The following is an 11562-nucleotide window of genomic DNA, read 5'->3' as shown; positions in this document are numbered from 1 at the left end:
TACATGTGATGTGCATGTACTACTACATCTGAGATGCGTGTCATACATGTGATGGGCGTGTACTGCTACATCTGAGAGGCGTGTCATACATGTGATGGGCGTGTATTGCTACATCTGAAAGGCGTGTCATACATGTGATGGGCATGTACTGCAACATCTGAGAAGCGTGTCATACATGTGATGTGCATGCGCTGCTACATCTGAGATGCTTGTCATACATGTGACGGGCGTGTCATGCATGTGATGGGTGTGTACTGCTACATCTGAGAAGCGTGTCATACATGTGATGTGCATGTACTGCTACATCTGAGATACGTGTCATACATGTGATGGGCGTGTACTGCTACATCTGAGATGTGTGTCATACATGTGATTAGCGTGTACTGCTACATCTGAGAGGCGTGTCATAAAATGTACTTACATTTAAATAAAAATGAGCCCTAAAGCTATTAGTAAGATCTACATGTGTTGTGTGGTTCTATTTAAGTGGCCTAATATGAAATTACATGTAGCCATAGGGATCAATGGGGCAGATGTATGAAGCTCTGGAAAGTGATAAAGTGCAGAGTGATAAACGGCCAACCAATCAGCTCCCAACTGTCATGTTACTAGCTGTGCTTGAAAAATGACAGTTGGGAGCTGATTGGTTGGTCGTTTATCACTCTGCACTTTATCACTTTCCAGAGCTTCATACATCTGCCCCATTGTGCCGTATAACCAATGCAGGGAAATGGCGCTGATTATACCATATCCATGTAAACTGATATCTCTGATTTTTTTCCCCCCAAACATATAACATAGTGGGGTAAGGTGCAATCAGGGAGAGCTGGGAAGTATGGAGTGTCTGTCTCACACTCTCTGTATGTGTCTCTCTGCCTCTCCCTCTCTCTATGTTCCTGTGTATATAACTACATATCACCCCCTGTCTGTCTCTCTGCCTCTCCCTCTCTCTATGTTCCTGTATATATAACTACATATCACCCACTGTCTGTCTCTCTGCCTCTCCCTCTCTCTATGTTCCTGTGTATATAACTACATATCACCCCCTGTCTGTCTCTCTGCCTCTCCCTCTCTCCATGTTCCTGTGTATATACTAGGGGTGAGCGGGTTCGGATTTCTGAAATCCGAACCCCCCCGAGCCCCCCCGATCCGAGTCCGATCCGAATCAGGCTCGACTTTTCCCGCCTGACTCGGATCTGAAATCGAGGCAAAACGTCATCATCCCGCCTTCCGAGTCTCGCGGGTTTTGGATCCTATATAAGGTACCCGCGTCGGCGCCATTTTCTCACTCGGCTGTGGACAGTGAAGAGGGAGGGTGGGAGTTAGGGCTGTGTAGTGTAGTGTAGTGTAGTGCTGCTGTTGTCCACTACTTCAAAGTCCATAGGGGCTGGCTGTGTTGTGCTGTGCTGCTGTTGTTAATAGGGGCTGTGTCCACTACTTCAAAGTCCATAGGGGCTGGCTGGACTGTGTTGTGCAGTCAGTTCTCCATAGGGGCTGTGTCCACTCCAAAGTCCTGTGCAGTGTCCCAGTCCTAAAGGAGTGCTGCAGTGTTGTCCAGGGGGTGCTCTGTCCATCAGGGGTGCTCCCCCCAAGTGCTAAAAAAATAATATATTTTCTGTGTTTGTGAATTGTGTGCGCAGTAGCCGCACGTGCATCAACAAAGTAGTGCCAAGCGTGCGCCTGTGTCATAAGTAAAGGGCCGGCTGGCTTGACCGTTAAAGGGTGCTGTAACCCCCGAAAGTACACTCCAGTCCAAACCAAAAAAAAATTATTTTCTGTGTTTGTGAATTGTGTGCGCAGTAGCCGCACGTGCATCAACAAAGTAGTGCCAAGCGTGCGCCTGTGTCATAAGTAAAGGGCCGGCTGGCTTGACCGTTAAAGGGTGCTGTAACCCCCGAAAGTACACTCCAGTCCAAACCAAAAAAAAATTATTTTCTGTGTTTGTGAATTGTGTGCGCAGTAGCCGCACGTGCATCAACAAAGTAGTGCCAAGCGTGCGCCTGTGTCATAAGTAAAGGGCCGGCTGGCTTGACCGTTAAGGGTGCTGTAACCCCCGAAAGTACACTCCAGTCCAAACCAAAAAAAAAATTATTTTCTGTGTTTGTGAATTGTGTGCGCAGTAGCCGCACGTGCATCAACAAAGTAGTGCCAAGCGTGCGCCTGTGTCATAAGTAAAGGGCCGGCTGGCTTGACTGTTAAAGGGTGCTGTAACCCCCGAAAGTACACTCCAGTCCAAACCAAAAAAAAAATTATTTTCTGTGTTTGTGAATTGTGTGCGCAGTAGCCGCACGTGCATCAACAAAGTAGTGCCAAGCGTGCGCCTGTGTCATAAGTAAAGGGCCGGCTGGCTTGACCGTTAAGGGTGCTGTAACCCCCGAAAGTACACTCCAGTCCAAACCAAAAAAAAAATTATTTTCTGTGTTTGTGAATTGTGTGCGCAGTAGCCGCACGTGCATCAACAAAGTAGTGCCAAGCGTGCGCCTGTGTCATAAGTAAAGGGCCGGCTGGCTTGACCGTTAAGGGTGCTGTAACCCCCGAAAGTACACTCCAGTCCAAACCAAAAAAAAAATTATTTTCTGTGTTTGTGAATTGTGTGCGCAGTAGCCGCACGTGCATCAACAAAGTAGTGCCAAGCGTGCGCCTGTGTCATAAGTAAAGGGCCGGCTGGCTTGACCGTTAAGGGTGCTGTAACCCCCGAAAGTACACTCCAGTCCAAACCAAAAAAAAAATTATTTTCTGTGTTTGTGAATTGTGTGCGTAGTAGCCGCACGTGCATCAACAAAGTAGTGCCAAGCGTGCGCCTGTGTCATAAGTAAAGGGCCGGCTGGCTTGACCGTTAAGGGTGCTGTAACCCCCGAAAGTACACTCCAGTCCAAACCAAAAAAATAATAATTTTCTGTGTTTGTGAATTGTGTGCGCAGTAGCCGCACGTGCATCAACAAAGTAGTGCCAAGCGTGCGCCTGTGTCATAAGTAAAGGGCCGGCTGGCTTGACCGTTAAGGGTGCTGTAACCCCCGAAAGTACACTCCAGTCCAAACCAAAAAAAAAATTATTTTCTGTGTTTGTGAATTGTGTGCGCAGTAGCCGCACGTGCATCAACAAAGTAGTGCCAAGCGTGCGCCTGTGTCATAAGTAAAGGGCCGGCTGGCTTGACCGTTAAGGGTGCTGTAACCCCCGAAAGTACACTCCAGTCCAAACCAAAAAAAAAATTATTTTCTGTGTTTGTGAATTGTGTGCACTGTGGCTGCACGTGCATCAACAAAGGAGCAGCGCCAAGCGTGCGCCTGTGTCCCATAAGTAAAGAGCCGGCTGGCTCATTTCTTAAAGGGTGGTGTAACCCACAAAGTGCACTACTCTCCAGCAAAAATAAAATAATATTTTCTGTGTTTGTGTGCGCTTTAGCCGCACGTATATATATCAATATAACATAAATGGAGGACCAAACTTTCTCCGATAAAAATAAATTAGGGAAAGATCAAGAACCACTTCCTCCTAGTGCTGTTGCTGCTGCTGGGAGTTGTTCATCATCCCAGAGAGGAAGTAGGAACATCACTACTTTTACTAAACAATTGACCCTCCAACAGTCCCTAGCGATGAGGATGAAGTACGACAGCAGTCATCCTGAAGCAAAACGTATAACTGAGGCCTTGACTGCTATGTTGGTGTTAGACGTGCGTCCGGTATCCGACATTAGTGCAGTGGGATTTAGACAATTGATGGAGGTAGTGTGTCCTCGGTTCCAAATCCCGTCTAGATTCCACCTGCATCCTCAAAGCAGCAGCGACAAGCGTGCGTCTGTCTGTTAAAGGGTGGTGACACCCTCAAAGTGTGCTACACAAACAATTAAAATATTGTTCTTTTTTTTTCTGTCTTTGTGAATTGTGTGGGCTGTAGCCGCACCTGCATCCTTAAAGCAGCAGCGACAAGCGTGCGTCTGTCTGTTAAAGGGTGGTGACACCCTCAAAGTGTGCTACACAAACAATTAAAATATTGTTCTTTTTTTTTTGGTCTTTGTGAAATGTGTGGGCTGTAGCCGCACCTGCATCCTTAAAGCAGCAGCGACAAGCGTGCGTCTGTCTGTTAAAGGGTGGTGACACCCTCAAAGTGTGCTACACAAACAATTAAAATATTGTTCTTTTTTTTTCTGTCTTTGTGAATTGTGTGAGCTGTAGCCGCACCTGCATCCTTAAAGCAGCAGCGACAAGCGTGCGTCTGTCTGTTAAAGGGTGGTGACACCCTCAAAGTGTGCTACACAAACAATTAAAATATTGTTCTTTTTTTTTTGGTCTTTGTGAAATGTGTGGGCTGTAGCCGCACCTGCATCCTTAAAGCAGCAGCGACAAGCGTGCGTCTGTCTGTTAAAGGGTGGTGACACCCTCAAAGTGTTCTACACAAACAATTAAAATATTGTTCTTTTTTTTTCGGTCTTTGTGAAATGTGTGGGCTGTAGCCGCACCTGCATCCTTAAAGCAGCAGCGACAAGCGTGCGTCTGTCTGTTAAAGGGTGGTGACACCCTCAAAGTGTTCTACACAAACAATTAAAATATTGTTCTTTTTTTTTCGGTCTTTGTGAAATGTGTGGGCTGTAGCCGCACCTGCATCCTTAAAGCAGCAGCGACAAGCGTGCGTCTGTCTGTTAAAGGGTGGTGACACCCTCAAAGTGTTCTACACAAACAATTAAAATATTGTTCTTTTTTTTTCGGTCTTTGTGAAATGTGTGGGCTGTAGCCGCACCTGCATCCTTAAAGCAGCAGCGACAAGCGTGCGTCTGTCTGTTAAAGGGTGGTGACACCTCAAAGTGTTCTACACAAACAATTAAAATATTCTTCTTCTTTTTTCTGTCTTTGTGAATTGTGTGGGCTGTAGCCGCACTTGCATCCTCAAAGCAGCAGCGACAAGCGTGCGTCTGTCTGTTAAAGGGTGGTGTAACCCTCAAAATGTGCTCCACAAACAATAAAAATATTCTTTTTTTTTTCTGTCTTTGTGAATTGTGTGGGCTGTAGCCGCACTTGAATCCTCAAAGCAGCAGCGACAAGCGTGCGTCTGTCTGTTAAAGGATTACATCGGTGACAGCATCCAAGTAGGCATGTCAGACAGTCCGTACCTGTACTGGCAGGAAAAAGAAGCAATTTGGAGGTCCCTGTACAAACTGGCTCTATTTTACCTGAGTTGCCCCCCCTCCAGTGTGTACTCCGAAAGAGTGTTTAGTGCAGCCGGGAACCTTGTCAGCGAAAGGCGTAGGAGGTTGCTTCCACAAAATGTGGAGAAGATGATGTTCATAAAATGAATTATCAACTCTTCCAGGGAGACCAGCCTCCAGAACGTACAGAGGGACCTGTGGTTCCAGCAGGGACGAATTAATACTCTGTGAGGATGAGGATGTACACACTGAAGAGGGTGAGGAATCGGTGGATGAGGAGGATGAGGATGACATCTTGCCTCCGTAGAGCCAGTTTGTGCAGGGACAGATAAATTGCCAGCTTGTTTTGTGGGGGCCCAAACGAACCAATCATTTCAGCCACAGTTGTGTGGCAGACCCTGGCGCTGAAATGATTGGTTTGTTAAAGTGTGCATGTCCTGTTTATACAACATAAGGGTGGGTGGGAGGGCCCAAGGACAATTCCATCTTGCACCTCTTTTTTTTCTTTGCATTATGTACAGTTTGGGGCCTAGTTTTTCAATGCCATCCTGTCTGCCACTGCAGTTTCACGCCTAGATGGGTCACGTGTTTGTGCCGCCCACTTGTGTCGCTTAGCATAGTCATCCAGCTACCTCGGTGCAACCTTTTGGACATAAAAACACTATTGTGAGGTGTGAGGTATTCAGAATAGACTGGAAATGAGTGGAAATTAAGGTTATTGAGGTTAATAATAGCATAGGAGCAGAAAAACCTACAAATTCTGTGATTTTAGCTGTTTTTATGCTTTTTTTCAAAAAAATACAGATCCAAAACACAAAACCCAGAACCCAAAACACGCAAGGGTGGTTTTGGCAAAACCAATCCAGATCCAAAACACGAAGAAAGATCCAGATCCAAAACCAAAACACAAAACACGAAAAGTGGCCGGTGCACACCCCTAGTATATACCTACATATCACCCCCTGTCTGTCTCTCTGCCTCTCCCTATCTCTATGTTCCTGTGTATATAACTACATATCACCCACTGTCTGTCTCTCTGCCTCTCCCTCTCTATGTGCCTGTGTATATACCTACATATCACCCCTGTCTGTCTCTCTGCCTCTCCCTCTCTCTATGTTCCTGTGTATATAACTACATATCACCCCCTGTCTGTCTCTGTCCCTCTCTCTATGTTCGGTGTGTATATAACTACATTTCATCCACTGTCTGTCTCTCTGCCTCTCCCTCTCTCTATGTTCCTGTGTATATAACTACATATCACCCCCTGTCTGTCTCTCTGCCTCTCCCTCTCTCTATGTTCCTGTGTATATAACTACATATCACCCCCTGTCTGTCTCTGTCCCTCTCTCTATGTTCCTGTGTATATAACTACATATCACCCCCTGTCTGTCTCTCCCTCCCTCTATGTTCCTGTGTATATAACTACATATCACCCCCTGTCTGTCTCTGTCCCTCTCTCTATGTTCCTGTATATATAACTACATATCACCCCCTGTCTGTCTCTGTCCCTCTCTCTATGTTCCTGTATATATAACTACATGTCACCCCCTGTCTGTCTCTCTGCCTCTCCCTCTCTCTGTTCCTGTGTATATAACTACATATCACCCCCTGTCTGTCTCTCTGCCTCTCCCTCTCTCTATATTCCTGTGTATATGACTGTCTACATATTACCCCATCTGTCTGTCTCTCTGCCTCTCCCTCTCTATGTTCCTGTGTATATAACTACATATCACCCCCTGTCTGTCTCTCTGCCTCTCCCTCTATGTTCCTGTGTATATAACTACATATCACCCCTGTCTGTCTCTCTGCCTCTCCCTCTCTCTATGTTCCTGTGTATATAACTACATATCACCCCCTGTCTGTCTCTCTGCCTCTCCCTCTCTATATTCCTGTGTATATAACTACATATCACCCCCTGTCTGTCTCTCTGCCTCTCCCTCTCTTTATGTTCCTGTGTATATAACTACATATCACCCCCTGTCTGTCTCTCTGCCTCTCCCTCTCTATGTACCTGTGTATATAACTACATATCACCACTGTCTGTTTCTCTGCCTCTCCCTCTCTCTATGTTCCTGTGTATATAACTACATATCACCCCCTGTCTGTCTCTCTGCCTCTCCCTCTATATATTCCTGTGTATATAACTACATATCACCCCCTGTCTGTCTCTCTGCCTCTCCCTCTCTCTATGTTCCTGTGTATATAACTACATATCACCCCCTGTCTGTCTCTGTCCCTCTCTCTATATTCCTGTGTATATAACTACATATCACCCCCTGTCTGTCTCTCTGCCTCTACCTCTCTCTATGTTCCTGTGTATATAACTGCATATCACCCACTGTCTGTCTCTCTGCCTCTCCCTCTATGTTCCTGTGTATATAACTACATATCACCCCCTGTCTGTCTCTCTGCCTCTCCCTCTCTCTGTTCCTGTGTATATAACTACATATCACCCACTGTCTGTCTCTCTGCCTCTCCCTCTCTCTGTTTCTGTGTATATAACTACATATCACCCCCTGTCTGTCTCTGTCCCTCTCTCTATATTCCTGTGTATATAACTACATATCACCCCCTGTCTGTCTCTCTGTCTCTCTCCCTCTCTCTATGTTCCTGTGTATATAACTGCATATCACCCACTGTCTGTCTCTCTGCCTCTCCCTCTATGTTCCTGTGTATATAACTACATATCACCCCCTGTCTGTCTCTCTGCCTCTCCCTCTCTCTGTTCCTGTGTATATAACTACATATCACCCACTGTCTGTCTCTCTGCCTCTCCCTCTCTCTGTTTCTGTGTATATAACTACATATCACTCACTGTTTGTCTCTCTGCCTCTCCCTCTCTCTATATTCCTGTGTATATAACTACATATCACCCCCTGTCTGTCTCTGTCCCTCTCTCTATGTCCCTGTGTATATAACTACATATCACCCCCTGTCTGTCTCTCTGCCTCTCCCTCTCTCTGTTCCTGTGTATATAACTACATATCACCCCCTGTCTGTCTCTCTGCCTCTCCCTCTCTCTGTTCCTGTGTATATAACTACATATCACCCCCTGTCTGTCTCTCTGCCCTCTCCCTCTCTGTTCCTGTATATATAACTACATATCTCCCCCTGTCTGTCTCTCTGCCTCTCCCTCTCTATGTTCCTGTGTATATAACTACATATCACCCCCTGTCTGTCTCTCTGCCTCTCCCTCTCTCCATGTTCCTGTGTATATAACTACATATCACCACCTGTCTGTCTCTCTGCCTCTCCCTCTCTCTATGTTCCTGTGAATATACCTACATATCATCCCCTGTCTGTCTCTCTGCCTCTCCCTCTCTATGTTCCTGTGTATATACCTACATATCACCCCTGTCTGTCTGTCTGCCTCTCCCTCTCTATGTTCCTGTGTATATAACTACATATCACCCCCTATCTGTCTCTGTCCCTCTCTCTATATTCCTGTGTATATAACTACATATCACCCCCTGTCTGTCTCTCTGCCTCTCCCTCTCTCTATGTTCCTGTATATATAACTACATATCACCCCCTGTCTGTCTCTCTGCCTCTCCCTCTCTCTGTTGCTGTGTATATAACTACATATCACCCCCTGTCTGTCTCTCTGCCTCTCCCTCTCTATGTTCCTGTGTATATAACTACATATCACCCCCTGTCTGTCTCTCTGCCTCTCCCTCTCTATGTTCCTGTGTATATAACTACATATCACCCCCTGTCTGCCTCTCTACCTCTCCCTCTCTATGTTCCTGTGTATATAACTACATACCACCCCCTGTCTGTCTCTCTGCCTCTCGCTGTCTATGTTCCTGTGTATATAACTACATATCACCCCCTGTCTGTCTCTCTGCCTCTCCCTCTCTCTATGTTCCTGTGTATATAACTACATATCACCCCCTGTCTGTCTCTCTGCCTCTCCCTCTCTCTATGGTCCTGTGTATATAACTACATATCACCCCCTGTCTGTCTCTCTACCTCGCCCTCTCTATGTTCCTGTGTATATGACTGTCTACATATCATCCACTGTCTGTCTGTCTGCCTCTCCCTCTCTCTATGTTCCTATGTTTATAACTACATATCACCCCCTGTCTGTCTCTCTGCCTCTCCCTCTCTCTATGTTCCTGTGTATATAACTACATATCACCCCCTGTCTGTCTCTCTGCCTCTCCCTCTCTCTATGTTCCTGTGTATATAACTACATATCACCCCCTGTCTGTCTCTCTACCTCTCCCTCTCTATGTTCCTGTGTATATGACTGTCTACATATCATCCACTGTCTGTCTGCCTCTCCCTCTCTCTATGTTCCTATGTATATAACTACATATCACCCCCTGTCTGTCTCTCTGCCTCTCCCTCTCTATGTTCCTGTGTATATAACTACATATCACCCCCTGTCTGTCTCTCTGCCTCTCCCTCTCTATGTTCCTGTGTATATAACTACATATCACCCCCTGTCTGTCTCTCTGCCTCTCCCTCTCTCTATGTTCCTGTGTATATAACTACATATCACCCCCTGTCTGTCTCTCTGCCTCTCCCTCTCTATGTTCCTGTGTATATAACTACATATCACCCCCTGTCTGTCTCTCTGCCTCTCCCTCTCTATGTTCCTGTGTATATAACTACATATCACCCCCTGTCTGTCTCTCTGCCTCTCCCTCTCTCTATGTTCCTGTGTATATAACTACATATCACCCCCTGTCTGTCTCTCTACCTCTCCCTCTCTATGTTCCTGTGTATATGACTGTCTACATATCATCCACTGTCTGTCTGTCTGCCTCTCCCTCTCTCTATGTTCCTATGTATATAACTACATATCATCCCCTGTCTGTCTCTCTGCCTCTCCCTCTCTATGTACCTGTGTATATAACTGCATATCACCCCCTGTCTGTCTCTCTGCCTCTCCCTCTCTATGTTCCTGTGTATATAACTGCATATCACCCACTATCTCTCTATGTTCCTGTGTATATAACTACATATCACCCCCTGTCTGTCTCTCTGCCTCTCCCTCTCTATATTCCTGTGTATATAACTACATATCACCCCCTGTCTGTCTCTGTGCCTCTCCCTCTCTCTCTGTGTTCCTGTGTATATAACTACATATCACCCCCTGTCTGTCTCTCTGCCTCTCCCTCTCTATATTCCTGTGTATATAACTACATATCACCCCCTGTCTGTCTCTCTGCCTCTTCCTCTCTCTATGTTCCTGTGTATATAACTACATATCACCCCCTGTCTGTCTCTCTGCCTCTCCCTCTCTCTATGTTCCTGTGTATATAACTACATATCACCCCCTGTGTCTCCTCTCCCTCTCCCTCTCTATGTTCCTGTGTATATAACTACATATAACCCCCTGTCTGTCTCTCTGCCTCTCCCTCTCTCTATGTTCCTGTGTATATAACTACATATCACCCCTGTCTGTCTCTCTCCCTCTCTCTATGTTCCTGTGTATATAACTCCATATCCCCACTGTCTGTCTCTCTGCCTCTCCCTCTCTCTATGTTCCTGTGTATATAACTACATATCACCCCCTGTCTGTCTCTCTGCCTCTCCCTCTATCTATGTTCCTGTGTATATAACTACATATCACCACCTGTCTGTCTCTCTGCCTCTCCCTCTCTCTATGTTCCTGTGTATATAACTGAATATAACCCCTGTCTGTCTCTCTGCCTCTCTCTCTCTATGTTCCTGTGTATATAACTGGATATCACTCCCTGTATGTCTCTCTGCCTCTCCCTCTCTCTATGTTGCTGTGTATATATCTACATATCACCCCCTGTCTGTCTCTCTGCCTCTCCCTCTCTCTATGTTCCAGTGTATATAACTACATATAACCCCCTGTCTGTCTCTCTGCTTCTCCCTCTCTATGTACCTGTGTATATAGCTACATATCACCCCCTGTCTGTCTCTCTGCATCTCCCTCTCTCTATTTTCCTGTGTATATAACTACATATCACCCCTGTCTGTCTCTCTCCCTCTCTCTATGTTCCTGTGTATATACCTCCATATCACCAACTGTCTGTCTCTCTGCGTCTCCCTCTCTCTATGTTCCTGTGTATATAACTACATATCACCCCATCTGTCTGCCTCTCTGCCTCTCCCTCTCTATGTTCCTGTGTGTATAACTTCATATCACCCCTGTCTGTCTCTCTGTCTCTCCCTCTCTCTATGTTCCTGTGTATACAACTACATATCACCCACTGTCTGTCTCCCTGCCTCTCCCTCTCTATGTTCCTGTGTATATAACTACATATCACCCCTTGTCTGTCTCTCTGCCTCTCCCTCTCTCTATGTTCCTGTGTATATAACTACATATCACCCCTGTCTGTCTCTCTCCCTCTCTCTATGTTCCTGTGTATATAACTACATATCACCCCCTGTCTGTCTATCTGCCTCTCCCTCTCTATGTTCCTGTGTATATAACTACA

The 11562-nt window shown here is 46.0% G+C and overlaps 1 protein-coding gene across 5 annotated transcripts in view; it reads left to right on the top strand.

Moving 5' to 3' along the window:
• Positions 1–11562, top strand: part of ELMO3 (engulfment and cell motility 3) — a 450596-nt gene that overhangs the window by 784 nt on the left and 438250 nt on the right. The window lies entirely within an intron of this gene.

This window comes from Taudactylus pleione, unplaced genomic scaffold, assembly GCF_031769625.1.
Source record: "Taudactylus pleione unplaced genomic scaffold, aTauple2 ptg000461l, whole genome shotgun sequence".
Taxonomy (NCBI): Eukaryota; Metazoa; Chordata; class Amphibia; order Anura; family Myobatrachidae; genus Taudactylus; species Taudactylus pleione.
The sequence above is the reverse complement of the archived record's forward strand: the minus strand, read 5'-3'. Positions and strand labels throughout refer to the sequence as shown.